We start from the raw sequence: 15,320 nt of genomic DNA on the forward strand, positions 1-15,320 counted from the left end.
CCCGTGCTCCACCTCCTAGTGTTTCTGATTTGATTGGTCAGGGGTGTCAAAGAATCATTTTTAAAAGCCGCTAGGTATTTCTATTGAGCAGCTAGGTTTCAGAACCCCTGTTAAATTAGTGAACAGTTTTACTTTAATTAATGGCCATCAAGTAGGCACTAGCATTTCTAGAAAAATGTTAGTGATTGCAAAGATTTACTCCAAGCTGGAGTTTCACTTGAGGAAGTGAGGGCTTTTCTATTAAAGGAAAAGAGTCCCTCAATAGCTAATATTTATTGCGTACTTAGATGTGTCGATGTGTCAGACAATGTTCTAAATTCTCTTCTCTCTCTTTCTTTCTCTCTCTGACCTTAGCCACATTGGCCTTCTTCCTATTCCCTGAAAATCCCACCTTCCCTTCCCCCTCAGGGCCTTCACACATGCTATTTCCTCCAGTCTGCCCTCTTTACATCCCCTTTGCCCTGAACTTTTGACCCGTGATGTTGTTTAGATATGCCTTTTGTAGGTATCTACCTGTTTGGCTGCTTGTTGAATGTCTGTCTTCCACACTCTACTGTAAGTTCCACAAAGGCACGGGCAGGTCCATTTTGTTCACCATTGAATCCTCAGTGCCTAGCCCAGCACGATAATATTTGTTGAATGAGTGCAAATGGCAAACACCTCCCCCCTCAGTATTAGACTCAATCAAGAGTGGACTATAGGTGGAGACAGATTCCAGTGCCAGCCTCCCAGAGGAGTCCAAATGACCATCCCCTTCCAACCTGGGTCCTTGATGCTGAATCCAGTCAAGTGGTCATTCTTGGCCACCCTCATGGCCTCAGTACACTTTCCTGTTACCTGGCCTTGGTCAGTATCATGAAGGTTTTAATAATGTTGAACTCCACACAGAAAGGGTTGGAACCTTGGACTCTTCTTTCTAAGAGACTCCTCTGCTTCTGTGTAAATTCCTGGCTATGAGTTGTTACATGGGCTGAGGAGCTGGGACCATTTGTCTAGGCAGTTTTACCAATGTCTGTCAGGGAGCTTAACTCTACTCCACTGGCCCGGGCTCCAATTTAGTCTAGGGGTTTCATTATCAAAATGCTTTACTGGCCTATGGGCCAAAAGTGAGATTATATTAATAGTAATATACAGTAGTATGATTTTGGTGCCTGCCTACACTTACTGTGGGGAATGAGTGGTGTATTTAGAAAACAAAACTCCAAGGTCATTTTTATTCCCCCATTCCCAAATATGAGACCTTTCATTTTGCCAGTTTGTAGGGCCCATGAGTATCACTGAAACATTTGCTGAGTAGTTTTAGCGTGGGGTCCCTCATAAGCAGACCTTGAGATGAGATATGGATGCAAGTAGTTTATTTGAGAGTGATCCCAAGAAGCACTGGTAGGGGAGGGCAAAGTGAAACAGGGAAGGGAAGGAAGCCAGTACACACACGTTAATGGTAATGTTACTGTTGTGAGTAACTGACAGTCTTGCTGTGGGCCTCTGGGAGATTGTGTACAACATGCCTCAGAGTTTTTCCACCTAAGCGTTGAGGAAGCTGGGGTGTGTATTCACCTACTCACATCCTTCATTGGTTGACAGCCACTGGGGGAGGAGTCAACTCTTGACTCTTCCAGCCTGCCCTGTGTGTGGACAGGGCATGCTCCTGTGGCTAGAGAGGGCCTTCAGGCAGGGAGCCACAGGGGCTTGCCTTGAAAGCCATAGGCATGTAAGAGAATAATGAATGGCAAGGGGATGTGGACAGGGTGCCAACAGGTTCTCCTATATCGGCTCTACCAGGGAACTCTGTGTGTGTGCCACATTGCTAGGAGTGGCAAAAAAAAAAAGTATAATATTTTTCTGGAGGCTTAAAGTTCAAGTTGATGGTAATTCAGGCAGATGTATAGGACATATATAGTAAATGTTCAGGACATATGCATATTGTCAGCAAATACAAACAAGTAAACAAGTTAAGAAGGAATGTATCCTGAATGCAAATTGGTATGTTACACCAGTCAACATTAGCTCCCTTCCCACTCTATAGATAAACTTGCAGGATTTGGGGGGGCATATTTAAGAAATATCAAAGACATTACAACACAATTGTCAGAAAAATGTGCATCATTACATTTACTTTACATACAACTTTCCAACAATTGACATGGAAAATATGAATGGATTTAGACTGATAAATTTATCAAAAAATATTTTTTCTGCCTCTGATACAAGTTGAAGAGCAGTTACACTGAATGAAGTTGCCCTGTAAATTAGGGTTTATGATAGCAGCCCTGCTTGAAAGGCATATAGTGAAGAAGAGTTGAGAAGAATAGTGGTAAATTATGGAGAAAATATTGATGTGCAGAGCTCTAGATGTGTGAAGGGGATGTGTGTCTTGTGTGTGGGAGGCTAGGTGGGGGTCAAGACTGGAATTTAAGATGAGCCAGAAGCTAGCCTGAGAAATTGGTAAACAAAATAGAACCACTGAGAAACATTTGTCTTATACTCCGTTTCCTTTATATGATTTAATGTGTTTTCCCCCCACTAAAAGGTAAACTGAAGCTAGAACTGTTGACTCAAAAAATTATTTATCAGGGTAAGGCCTTATCCTGCCACACAAATGTCAACTAGAAGCCTAAGAACAAAACTATTTACTTTGGCTGGCTTGTATTCTGCTTTGGGTTTGACTGAAAACTTGTAGCATTTATTCCCAACTCCCTCCACTGCCTCTAAATCACTAAGCCAAAGACTGGCTTCATTTTCTTGAGGTCATATTAGCTGTGGGCATTAGCTCAGTGATGCTCAGAAAGGGAAGCCAAACGCTGCAGTCAACATCTGCTTGAGTTTAGTTTTAAAGTGCTTACCTCGATTCATTACATTAATAATTTTTCTAAGTGATATTTTTTAAAACCAAAGTTATTTATTTAGGGAATCATCTTCCTACATTTCTCAAAATATTTCTTGGTTAATATTTAATCAAAATACAACACAACCAAAACACTAGAGAAGTAAAGATACTTTACAAATATAACAACATAATTATGGCATTCATGTGTAAAAACCAATACTGAAGAATTTCCAGTTTTCTAAATGATTCTTTTAGCTTGAATTCATTTCTGACCTATGATCTATGCAGGGGTGGCAGGTGTTTGGTCCGGTTTTGAAAGTACAGTTACTGATGGAGTTGTTAAATATCAAGGATTGGGGACCTTTTCCTAAGTCTTTGGCTAAGGTTCTGTTAATTTTTTTCCTCTGTGGGGTTGACTGTGTCCTCATGCCAGAGTATTGGCATGATTACATGTGTGGCTTCTGATTCCTGTGAGAGTTGGTACCTTGTATACCTCTCTTTTAACTGGCAGGTGAGGGCAGCCTTTGAAAGGAATAGTGAGGGAGGTATGGCTGTACATGGTCTAGTGTCATTACAAATCACCACTATTGACACATATGCAATAGGTGGATTTACCTATGGGGTTAATGGCTAGAAGGACCCCTTGAAGACTCCCACAGATCCCTTCTAATGGGAGTACACAGCTTTAGATGTACACAGCATGCCCTTGTAAGGTGGTTCAGAAACCACATTACAGTTCAAGGAGGAAGAAAGGCAGAAAGAATAATGGTGGGAAATGGTGATATTATCAGAATCATCTCTACAGCTTCTAAAAATAACGTATCGATCCTTTCTCCAATCCCTCACCAGGAATGGAAAAATCCATTTTCTTCCTTCATTGACAGTTGCTGCCTTGATGAGAATATCAGTTAGGATTTAGTTAAGAAAAGAGAAACTACACTAGGAATTTAAATGGAATGGATCTAATACAGGAATTTGTTACACAGGTGTTGGAAGGCTAGAGAGAAAAAGGGGAAGCCTAGGAATCGGAGATGAATAGTTGTAGGAATCAGTTACCACCCTGGGCTGGGAAGACAGGAGAGAGAAGTGGTGTTTTAGAACCCAGGAGCTTGGAAAATGAGCTTTTAGGGGCTGGTGCCTGGAGCTCTGTGCAGCAGGTGCCCTGCTGCTGGTGCTGGGGCCAACAATGAGGCGATCCAATGGGTGCTCTGATGGCCTAGATGGCGTGGTCCAGTGAGTGAGGGAGCACAGACCCTCCAGCCGTTGCTGGCACCTCTGAGGGCTCGAGATGAGTAATGCTGTTGGAGAAACTGGGAAAGAAGTCGGAAGTCCGTTTTCTCCTCCTCCCACGTTCCAATTTCCTCTAGGAGATTCTCCATGTTCAATCTCCCACTGGTAGAACTGGACAGGAAGCCAGCTAGCAAGGGAGCTGGGAAAATGTGGCTTGCAGAGTCCCAGCTCCAGGTTTAGAAAGGTGAGCTTAGAGCTGAAAGACAATAGGTAAAGGACATTCACAGTGATCCTCTACCACCAACAGGAGTGAGCCTTTGTCTTTCACCCTGGTCTATGCTTTCTATTCCTTCCCTCTAACCTGGCTGTGAAGAACTCCCTAGCCTGGCCTGTCCCTTGCTTGGCTCCCCCCCCCCGGAAGGATGTTGCACAAAATGAAGATGAGAGGGCTTTGGTTTCTACTTCATATCAGTAATATTTTCTCCCCCTCTGCACTTCTGGAGGACCTGCCGAAGCCTTGCATGTTAAGCTGAATGGAATAATATAATTTTGATTTGACTTTAAAATATATCATTAATTTGAACAAGATTCAAGAATATTGAGGCTTGAGAGAGACAAGGAATGAAAATGAACACATCAGAAAAGTTCAACTCAAACAATAGATGAATGCATCTCCCTCATAATCCCTTATAAAATACTTTGCTGTTTACAAGTCAAAACATTCTTATTCTGATTAATTTGAGGGATTTAATAAGGTTTCAGAATCATCCTGGTTCACTTTTAAATGAACCAGTAAGCTGTAAGTTTCCCTTTGATCCATGTATACAAATTGATCTTTGAGGCTGATGCAGGTGACAATGGAATTTTCCAACTGCACGGCAATGTATGCTTAATTATACATGGTATTGTTAGAGACACCCATTTTTCATGGAATTATGAAGTTTTCATAACTTGGGCAGTCATTTAATGAGAGCAGTACTGAGATTGTGGCACTGATATTCTAAGTAACATCTCTAATCTTCAGTGATTGGGCTTTTATAGGGGTTTTACATTTGTGATAACTCCCTTTATGTCTAAGGGTATGTGCTTTATTAAAAACATTTTCTATTTGTTAGTGAAAGTTTTTGATAAGACAAGCTGACTCAGTGGCTGATGTCATCATGTACCTTCCAGCAATTAGCATGTTTTACTTTAGGAAATATTTGGAGAAGGAAGGAAAGAAGTAGAGAAAAAGTTTAGAGGGAGAAGGATACACATTTGGGTTGGTTATTTGTTTAAACAATTATTTGTGGAGTACTGGAGCTGATAACAAACTCTTTTTTTTTTGTCTCTGGAACTCACAGACATTGATTTCATATCCAGGAAATTAAAACCAATGCCTAGATAAGGTCACTCCATGCTCTACTTTCATTTTTTAAGTTTATGTGCTGAGTTCCCTCTAGCTATGATATTTTTGAAAACTTTACCCCTCTTTTCTTATTCCCTGTCCTGGGCACATATATTTCTCTAGTCTTCTCTTGAATCCCTGAAGATTGTCACTTATTTTGCTGGGCTGGCAAGCATCATGCTTTTTTTCCCCTTTTAATCAGATTTTCTCAGAAAGATGGAAACAGTGGTGGCATATGGTTTTGGGTCAGGGTATTCCTCCACCTGCTTCAGATTGCCTCAGTACCGCAGATTTCCTTAAAGATTAATTAGGCACTTCTGAAAACAGGATGAGGTCTCTGAGACCTACAGCTATGCTTAATTATAATACCTTATATTTGCATAATGTTTTAAAGTACATTGTCTCCTATAAAGGCTCTTACCTCATTATATTTTAATTGTATTGTTTACAAGTCTGTCTCTCTTAATAGAAAGTGAGATTCTGGAGGGCCAGAAATATATGTTTCTCATCTGGCAGGCCCAGTGCCTGGCGTATAATTAGTGCTTTAGTAACCATTTCTTGAATATGGGATAAATCTTGTACTAGTTTTACTCACAGTGTTATCATGAGGGTTAGATGAATCATTAGATGGAAAAACCCTGATCACTGAGCCTGGTACATAGATGGCTCTCAGTAAATATTTCTGAATTAAGTAACAACTTTGTAATGGAAACAGAATGCTTGTAAAAGGTGGAGCCCTGGAATGCAGATCGTCAGCTTCTTCAAGTGAGAGTTTTTCCATCCTACTCGTGGACCTTCTCACAGGGACCCATAGCCAAAAGAGTGGAGAAGGGCTATTCCATTGGTTCTCTAAGTAATTCGATTACAGTAGTCCCCCCTTATCCTTGGGAGTTATGTTCCAAGACCCCCAGTGGATGCTTGAAACCGTGGGTAGTACTGAACCCTGTATGTACTATGTTTTTTCCTATACATACATATCTATGATAAAGTGTAACTTATAAACTAGGCACAATAAGAGATTAACAACAATAACTAATCAGAAAATAGAACAATTATAAACAATATACTGTAATAAAAGTTACCATAAATCTTAGCAACCTCAGCCTACGATTTTTTTTCTTTCTCTATTAAGTCGAGAACTTTCACCTTTTCACTTAAAGGAAGCACTTTATGGCTTCTTTTTGGCATATCTGAATTGCCAATGTCACTGCTCTTGTGCTTTGGGGCTATTATTAAGTAAAATAAGGGTGACTTGAACACAAGCACTGCAATATCTCGACAGTCGATCTGATAACTGAGGTGGCTACTAAGTGACTAAGGGATGGGTACAGGTAGCGTATACAGAGTGGATAAACTGGACAAGGGGACAATTCACGTCCTGGGTGGAATGGAGCAGGATGGCATGAGATTTCATTATGCTACTCAGAATGGCAGGCAGTTTAAAACTTATAAATTGTTTACTTCTGGAAGTTTCCATTTATTATTTTCAGATTGCTGTTGACCACAGGGTAACTAAAACAGCGGAAAGCAAAACTGTGGATAAGGGGGGACTACTGTATTGACTTGAACAAATACATCATATGAGACCATCTTGATAATGCATGACAATAGCAGGGGAGCAGTGGTGAAGAGTTCAAAAAAATGGATAATTCCTCAAAGCACTTACTCCTCCCAGAAATGCAAAGTATGATGGGGGTAGCAGATTTACCTTCACTATTAAATTTTGATTAGAATTATAGCAGGCTGCAGTGGAGTTCGTGTGGGGGGATGTTTAATCATCAATTTTTGACTGTAAGTTTCAGAAGGCCAGCTTCTGTCGTGATCAGCACTGTTTCCTCAGTGCCTGGCATGGTGCCTGGAATATGGTAGGTGCTGTTGTAAACTGCGTTAATGGGCCCAATTCTTCACTCCTTCTGTATCCACATGCTATGGCATCTGACTTTGCAGTTTGTCCTATTAAAGAGGCAGAATCTCTTTTCCTTCCTCTTGGCTTTGAGTTTGGCTGTGTGACTTGCGACTTGCTTTGGCCGATGGAATATTAGCAGGCCGAAGGCTTGGAGGGCAGACCAAAAGCTTGGAAAGCACTTGAAAATGAAGCTTATCTTCTTGTACCTCTGCTGTTTCCGTGAGAGGTATGTGCCTGGGCTCACTCTCTGGCTCCGGGAGGAGGATGAGAGACATGTGAAGCAGAGCTGTACCACCACAGCCAAGCCTGGGCCCAATCAGCCAATCCACAACTGGGACGAGCAGAGTTGCCCGGTGGAGCCCATCCTAAATCATCTGGTCCTCAACTAACACATAAATTTATGAGAGTATAATGACTGTTGTTTAATGCCACTTAGTTTGGGGTAGTTTTTGCAGTATTTTTGTGGCAATGGCTAACTGATTCAGATGCTTAATGAATATTTGTTGAAAGAATGAATGCCTAAATGATACTGTATGGCCAGCTTTTCTTAGGTACCTATTTTTTTTTCTAGCATCACTCTTCAGAAGAAGCTATCAGGCAATGAAACATGGAAGAAAGTGCCCAGAGCTGTGAGTTAGGAGACCCAGGTTTTAACAGTGGCTCTGTCAACCTTAAGTGGCTTCGCTGAGACAAACCTATAAAGTGAGGATAATTGTACCAAATACATATCCTGGAAATTTCATAGGAAGGGTGTGAAGATGAAAAGAGATGGTAGACTTTGAAAAAGCTGGATGTCCTCTACTAATATTATTACCAGGTTTTACGATAATGACCAATATATCTGACTTTATCAGAGAATGAGATATTTCACAAAAGAACATTTTTCAAAAAATATGTTTATGTGTGCAAATGCCATTACATTTATTTTTATTTTTTTGGAGCCATCTTAAACATAGTATTTTGACACAGTCATTACTTCTTAATGACTCGGGATTGTAATTATGAGCAGCAATAGTTTTGTCACTTCATCAACTCAATTGTAAAATAGGTGACCTCCAATGACCTCCAGTGTCCTTTCTTGTTCTGATATTGTTTATTGTGCTGCCGTGCAGCGATGTCTTTAGGGGCTATTGAAACAAGGAGAACTCAGATGGCCCAATCGCTGAATGTCCACCCCTCACTCAACTGCTCTGCTTGAACACTTCTTCTGCCTGCTCTGTTCCTCACCCCTGGGAGACTTTCTTTAACTATCCATGTGTTCTGTATCTAATCCACTGCTGTTCTTCACACACATGGTCATCTGGAGGGGGCCAGTGGTATTGCTACACTTTTCTAGTATTATTAATTTCATAGCTTTTTGGGCCATCTCTGCTGCACAAAAGTCCTTTGAACTAATTTTGTTGTCCCCTGGGTTACAACCCACTGAGGCTGCTACAAGTTGGACCTCTGGGTAGGTGAGATTTTCCTGAATTGTTGGCCTCCTGTCCACAGCTGTGCTTTAGTATAGTCTTGAGTGTGTACCCAAATCACCCATCTCCCTTCGTGCCACATTGCTTTATATGCTTTGTAGGGGAAACATAGCCAACTTCTCAGACACCTAGTTTGCATCCCCTCTGCCTATCTCCTATTCTGCCTTCAGATGGAGAACACCATTTTACAACCCACCTCATGAGAATAAACCTGGACATGCTGATCATGGTTGAGCCACTTCTGATGTGTGGTCCAACTGTGTGTTCTCCCACATCAGTTATGTCACATAGTGTAGTGGAAAGAATACAAATGTAGATTCAGATAGACATGGACTCATATATTGACTTTGCTACTTGTTAACTGTTCCATCTTTCCAGCTGTACAATGAAAAATCTCTAAGCTGTAGTTTTCCCATCTATAAAATGAGGTTAATCATAGTTCCTACTTTATTGTCCCGTTTTGAGGTTTAAACGAGGTATATGTAAGGAAGTATATCACAGTGACTGGCAGATGTAAGAATTTAATAAATATCACCCATCTTATTTCCCAGACCTTATTTTGGACCAAAGTATTAACACATGATTTTTTTTAGCAAGTATCTTCCCAGGGGACTGCAGGGGAGGGTTCATAGTCAAATTACATAGAACAATTAAAAGCCTCATTTCTTCCAAATAATTTGGCTCAATTCAATGATATTTTCTAAGCATGTGCTACATGGATTACACATAGCCATTTCTATGTTTACCCTAGATAAAACATCAAGAGTGAAAATCTCTAGATTTTGCTTTTTATAGGGCTATGTGTCCAAAGGTCAGCAGTTTTCCTGGATGGGATGGTAGGAATTATCTGTGCAGAATAGTTACGCCTTTTGATAAGGGATTGCTGCCCTTCCCTTGAAGATATCCCACAGATCAGGCAGCCAGAAATCAAATTCAATGGTCTAAAATGTCAAATCTTCAGTTGACAAAGAATCATTTCAGAGTCATGGTGTGAAGTGCAAAGCAGGCTTTTTTCATGGAATTTTGACTAGAACTCATATCTGAGACAAAAGGCGCCAAGTCCCCTGCATTTTAAGCTTAGAGAGTTGCCAATCCATTGAAACAGTCACCTTTCTCCAGTGTCTGCCTGATGAGAGGTACCATTTCAGCAGAACAGGCACCAATGTCCCTCCCCTATTCGCTTGCTTCCCCCTCCATCAAGTAAAATGTGGCTATAGGATGTGAGGCCATCTTTGGGCAGGATTAGAGATTCACGGAGTGGCAACTAACCCTCTCCCTCCCCTCCTTATGGGGCATTCAACTTTTCTACTCCTTCTGTAAGATTAAGGGTGGCAGAACTGCCACAACCTCCTCACCCCAAACCTGACAGTAAGATTATCTCTTGTACCAAGATTTTTAGCCACCAAGCCAGTAGAGTACCTGATACTCTGGGCCTATGATTCTGGGGCACAGGGTAGTGGCAGGGGTGAGAAGTCAGAACTGAGAGCAAAGTGCCAGGTGAAGCCAGCATGACAAGAGTGTGGGACTTTCTTGTGCCTGAGCGGACACCATGGAAGGTGGCTAGAATGTAAACTCTCTTGTTTGTATCCCCCAAGAGGGTTGCCAGCTCAGTGAGGCAGTCCCATCAGCAAGTGACCATGGGGAGGGTGCTGAGGAGGGGTGAGAAAGAGGCCAACTTCAGCTGGATCTTCCACTAGAGGGCACTGTTCAGGGGAGGCCTCCCATGGGGTCTTTTGAAAAAACCAATGTGCTCTCTCCTTTCAGAGAGCCAGGATTTTAAAATTCCTGCCTCATAGAGGAAACCCAGGGCGATCAGGGTTATACAGGACAACAGTGACACCAATAGAAAAGGGATGGTTACCTCACCACCACCACACAAGGGAACTGCAATTATAATCAACAAAACAGAGGGAAAGTATGAAAAAAATTTTTTATCTTCTCCCTTCTTCCCACTACCTCAACTCTGAGGAGTCTGGGTAGAAAAGAGGACAGGGTGTGAGACAGCAGCTCCCCTCACTTTGGTGTGATACCCATTCCAGGTCTCTGGAATCACAAGTCAGCTTGGTTGGGAGGAAGACTTTGAGTCAAATATGAGATTGGAATTTTAAAGTGTTTTGGACTGTCTTAATATTAAATTAGTATTAATTAAATGTTAAATTAAATATATAAAATTATATAAAAATATAACATATTATATATAAAATATAAATAACATAATGAAATATCACAGTGATTCACTTTCTGGCTTGCAACATTCATCCAACATTTTATCAAATGTCTATCATGTTAGGTATTGAGCAAAAGTGTAAGGGATTCAAGAATGAATAAAACAGGTAAATGCAGACCACTTATAGCAGAGATTGCTGGCTGTTTACCAAATTCTTTTTCCCTTTTCTTCTGGAACACACAGCTTGATTACATTTCCCAGCCTCCCTTGCAGTTGAGTGTGCTCATGTGACTAGTTCTCACCAATGGAATGTGAGTAGAAGATACTTGTTACTTCCTCCTTTAGGCAGCTCCATCATGCTCTATTTCTTTGTCAGCTGAATGCAGATAATTACAAGGCCCTGGGGATGCCAGAGCTGCAAAATAGAAGGAGTCTGAATTCTGGAATTGCCACATGTGGGAGGAGCCAGCCACTGACCAAGAAACACACTTTGGACTATTATGTGAGTAAGAAATAAACTTCTATTGTGTTTGAACCGTTACATATTTTGGGGACTATTTATTATGGCCGTTTATCCTACTCTAGTTCAAATACTATTGCAATAAGAATTTTGTCTTTACTTATCAGAATTTTGGTTCTTTTCTGATTTGTGGATAACACTTGTTTTGATTCCCTTTTCTCTGTTCCACCTTTCTTCTTGTGGCTGGGAATAAAGTTACTATGGGATTAGGTGGTGATATTATAACTGAAAATAATTGTATTTAAGTGAAATTATTAGACTCAGGTTTGGAACAGATCATGAATTCTTTTTTGGTATAGCCAAACTCTTTCTCAAGGCAAGATAGCAGTTATAGGTAGCCAAAAATCTCCAGGATTAGGAATGGAGACCACTGTAGAACCTGGATCAACCTTGCCCCAGCTTTGTAGTGTTCCCCTGGCTTCAGGAGAGGAATAAGGTTGGAGAAAAAGGAGAGAAATTTACTTTGCCCAGGAGGGAAGTCTATAGCAATTGAGAGATAACCCTAAGGAGCTTGAAGGAAGTTCATCTATGTTTAAAGAATTTCACCCAGGCCTCCCTGACAATAGAATGAATGTAAACAAAGTAGATGAGAATTTTTAGGTTGGAGAATTGATAATTTTTTAAGATAGGAACTTTAAAATTGAATCAATAAATACTGATGTGTTTGTGTATATACACATATATGTAAAGTTCATACATTTTGTTTATCATTGCTTGACCTATTATTTTAAAATTCACTGGATGATATTTAGCATGAGTCTACAAAGAATTTTTCAAGAACTCCAAAATACCTGCTGGGAAAATTTGTACTATGCTAAAATGTATTTCGTGAGAGAAGTTCTCAAGAGGAAATTGCAAAAGAAATTAGAAAAACCAACGTCTTTAAGAGAAAGGAAATGTCATAAATAGAGATACTGTAAAATCTTTTCCTCTTGACTCCCTAGTTACCAATGGCATTTCCCTTTTCTTTACTGCTCTGTCAGTGATTTATTTGAGGCTGATGGCAGATGCCTGGATGATTTGTGAGGCCTACCTAATGCCACGGTGATAGGGATCAATGGTTTTCTCTAAGAAGTAGTAAAATGCATCATATCTATTGAACAAACGATATTTCTAAAAATATTTTGCTAAGCATAGGAGTAAAACTTGAGATTTACTGTCAGGAAAGAAACGTTAGAAAGTTAATCCATCTGCCTCATAACACGATTGACATTTCTCTCAATCAAACTTTATCTGTCATCCCCATGGAAAGGAAACAGGTGCCTCAAAAAGATGTTCATTTCTAAAGAGTCGTCTTTGGAGGAGGAAGAATTCTGCTCGATACAATGCATTTTGCTGTATCACTCTTTTTCAGTATAAAGTTGAGGACAAGAGACTACTAAGACCAAAATGAACCCAAACCAATCCTTATATATAATTATGTACCAAAAGCTAAGTGCTTTATGTTTAATTATTTATTTTTTACTTTTTCTCTACTTACAAAACGAATTATATGCATAATGCAGAAAACTTGAAAAACCCAAATGAACACAAATCCGAAAGCAATCACACCACTCAAAGATGACCTTCTCATCTGTATTCATTTAATATTTTTTCTATAATTCTGCTTTATTTAAAACATTCACAGGCCATGGATTTCAAACAAGAGGCTGGAAAACTGGAAACTTGATACTACTGGACAAGAGAATTGGGCGCATTAGAAATAAGAGAAACAAAGGATTTTTAAAAAGGATACTACAGAAATATGGTGAGCGTACGTTAAAAAAATATTGCAAGTTAAATTTTTGTTAGAGATAATTGATACTTTTGCTCTCCTGGTAAAATACACCTATATTTTATAAGTAAAACACATTATATTACATGTTAACTATTGTATATAATTAGTGAGTAGGGCTGTGGTAGTCCGGAAAACATTAGGAAGTTGGGAAATTACAATTTTAGAAATGCCACACATGGAATACAGAAATAAATGGATTATTTAGAGTTTTACCAACTACTATAACTTGATAATGGATGTGAAAGCTTTTTGTCAATTCTAACGTGCATTGCAGATGCTATTATTATTACTATTAATTACTATTATTCTTCCTAAATAAATGGAGAGGAAGTCAATGTAGGAAAATCTGAAATTACATAGAAAAATGTCTCCTGATTCTTAGAAAGGTCTAATGGCCTGAAAATACAGTGTTAGCAAGAAATATTTGAAGTGTGGTCAGGTAGGAGAGTGATTCAGTTTGATCCCATGAATCCTAAGGAGGTCAAGATAAAGAATTGGACAGTTCCTTAATTAAAAAAAATCACTTTAGAAAAATAAATATTACATTAAATTACAACTAAAGAACATCCTACCCTTGTGAGAAAATTTCCCTTAAATTTCAGAATAAGGTCAGCAATTTTACTTCACTTTGGATGTCCCTCTATTAAAGCCTGGGCAGGGCTTTGGGACCATATTGAGTTGTTTCCCTTTTTGGAAAACATTTTGGTGTCTTCACGTTGAGCATTTTCCCCAAGTCAGCCTGTTCAAGTATTTCTTTCGTGTTTTAGTTAGAAACATTTCCAGCACTTGAAAAGCAAATACAGTATGTTTATGTCATTTAAGAAGCCGCTAGCTTTTTGCTCATCATCCACTGATGTTAAAACTACATAATTTGTAACAGCCCAAAATGGCTAAGATTGCAGAACGTTGAATTGTTTCTCTGTGAAAATTTAACATTATTATTATCACAGGGTCTTTATTTTATTCCTCTGTATAAATCAGGGTGGGATCAGTGTCATAACAAACCATTCAAACAATCTCAGTGGCTTACTAGAATGAGAGTTTATTTGTTGCTCAATGTCACATTCCAACTCAGGTAGAAGGTGTAGGTGACTCTACTCCACTAAATCATTCAGGGATCCTGTCCCCTTCCACCACGTGGTTTAGATCACTTCCACCCATATTTCACTGGCCCGAACTCAATGACGTGGCCCTTCCTAACTGTAATCGAGCTATATGCCCGGGAAGAAAAGAAATGATGTTTTGTGAATGCATGGAAGTCTCTGTGTCACCTCAAAAAATTGGAATAATATGCAATAAACTGTCTAAAATCTTCTAGATTATTTATTAAAATAAAAAGTCAACATTAAAATCAGAAGAAAGGGTATGTGCTAAACATTTTGGCTTTGAGGTGTCCCCGGTATACATCTGTGCATCTCAAGTTGGTTTTGGGGAGATTCTGTCAGTTGCTGGACTGTAGGGGCCTTGACTCATGATCGTACATCATCATATGGCATGATTTCTGGCTTGGAGTCTTCCACTCCTGAAAATTCTCAAAATGGATCCAAGAATCCATATGCAAAAACTCACTTTCAAAATCAGCCAATGAACCAGGGCAGGGGACATTATATAATGCCCAAGAGCACCATGCTGTTCTTTGCTAATGATACAATTCTAAGAACTGAGTTGTATTTCTTGGAGCCTGTTTAAGAGGGCCTGTAGCAAACTGAGGGGTGTTCAGAGAACAGTGATTAGGAGAGTGAGGGCATTTCAAACTCATTCATCCAATAGTATTGAAGTCTTACCACATCCCATTGACTGTGGTGCTGGAGATTTGGGGAGAACAAAAGAAGCAGTGTTGGGCCGGCCCCGTGGCTTGGTGGTTAGGTGGGCGTGCTCTGCTACTGGTGGCCTGGGTTCAGATCCCTGGCGCGCACCGACGCACCGCTTCTCCGGCCATGCTGAGGCCACATCCCACATACAGCAACTAGAAGGATGTGCAACTATGACATACAACTATCTACTGGGGCTTTGGGGAAAAAAAAAAGGAGGAGGATT

General features: G+C 40.0%; 1 long non-coding RNA gene across 2 annotated transcripts in view; it reads left to right on the plus strand.

Moving 5' to 3' along the window:
* LOC147911990 (uncharacterized) overlaps positions 1-15,320 on the plus strand; it is a 253,393-nt gene that overhangs the window by 18,403 nt on the left and 219,670 nt on the right. For both annotated transcript variants that reach the window (XR_015550611.1, XR_015550612.1), the window contains exons 3-4: positions 11,363-11,488; positions 13,134-13,253. This is a non-coding gene — a long non-coding RNA (uncharacterized LOC147911990). The remainder of the gene's footprint in view (positions 1-11,362; positions 11,489-13,133; positions 13,254-15,320) is intronic.

This window comes from Ceratotherium simum, chromosome X (genome assembly GCF_057802395.1).
Source record: "Ceratotherium simum simum isolate JZ-2026a chromosome X, ASM5780239v1, whole genome shotgun sequence".
Lineage (NCBI taxonomy): Eukaryota > Metazoa > Chordata > Mammalia > Perissodactyla > Rhinocerotidae > Ceratotherium > Ceratotherium simum.